The sequence below is a fragment of the Schistocerca americana genome, chromosome 1 (assembly GCF_021461395.2).
Source record: "Schistocerca americana isolate TAMUIC-IGC-003095 chromosome 1, iqSchAmer2.1, whole genome shotgun sequence".
In the NCBI taxonomy this organism is placed as follows: Eukaryota; Metazoa; Arthropoda; class Insecta; order Orthoptera; family Acrididae; genus Schistocerca; species Schistocerca americana.
Genome location: NC_060119.1, coordinates 1241831226 through 1241832168, shown reverse-complemented (window position 1 = coordinate 1241832168; position 943 = coordinate 1241831226). Strand labels below are relative to the sequence as shown.

Sequence of the window (943 nt, the reverse complement as noted above, 5' to 3'; positions counted from 1 at the left end):
GTATTATCAAGAGCGATGTACCACAAGGATAAATAAAAGATAAGTATTCGAGGAGCTGCATACTTTTCTTATGAGAATTCACTACTTATCCTGTTCCAGAATTCACGCCCGTTTGCGTTAGATTTCGGCCTCCTCTAGCTACAAGGTGTTGGCACATTTACCAACACATCACTATCCATCTTTGAAATTTTCGTGTTTTATGAATGCAGATTCAAAGACGTGATAAATTTATGTTGAAGTAAGTCAGATGAAAAGTACGAAATTCAATTCATGTAAGTCAGATGCATTATTGTCAATGGCCTTGACGCAGTGGTAACACCGGTTCCCGTCAGATCACCGAAGTTAAGCGCTGTCGAGCTAGGCTAGCTCTTGGATGGGTGACCATCCGGTCTGCCGAGCGCTGTTGGCAAGCGGGGTGCACTCAGCCCTTGTGAGGAAAACTGAGGAGGTACTTGATTGAGAAGTAGCTAGGAGGACGAGTAATTTGTGTTCATTATCGGAACTTAACTGAATGTCACAGGGTCAAATTCATTACTTTAGCTGAGGCTGTCATATCCTTGCGTGGGTCCATCAAACTTTCAGCTTGAGGGAACAGTGTGGTATTTCACATATGCACGCACGAGTCAGAGGACAGTCAATAAAATAATAACTGCAACCGGTATTTTGCAAGGCCACAGCCCTGTCTCACTCCCTTCTGAGACACTGCACCATTTTTTGTCTGTTTCTTATAACTGTAATCTGCTTTCTGTACAAGCTGTAAATAACCGCTAGCTCAGAGTATTGTATCCCTCCTACTTACAAAATTTCAAAGAGAATATTCCAATCAATAATGTCTAAAGCTCTCTATGAGTCTCCTGCGATAGGTCAACAACGCTTTGCTTGTTCCTACATTCTCCGGAATACAAACTAATCTTCTCTGAGGTCGCCTTCTACCGGTTTTTCT

The 943-nt window shown here is 42.4% G+C and overlaps 1 pseudogene; it reads left to right on the top strand.

The window, feature by feature from the left end:
* Positions 1–291: 291 nt before the first annotated feature.
* Positions 292–409, top strand: LOC124556571 (annotated as a pseudogene).
* The last annotated feature ends 534 nt before the right edge of the window (positions 410–943 follow it).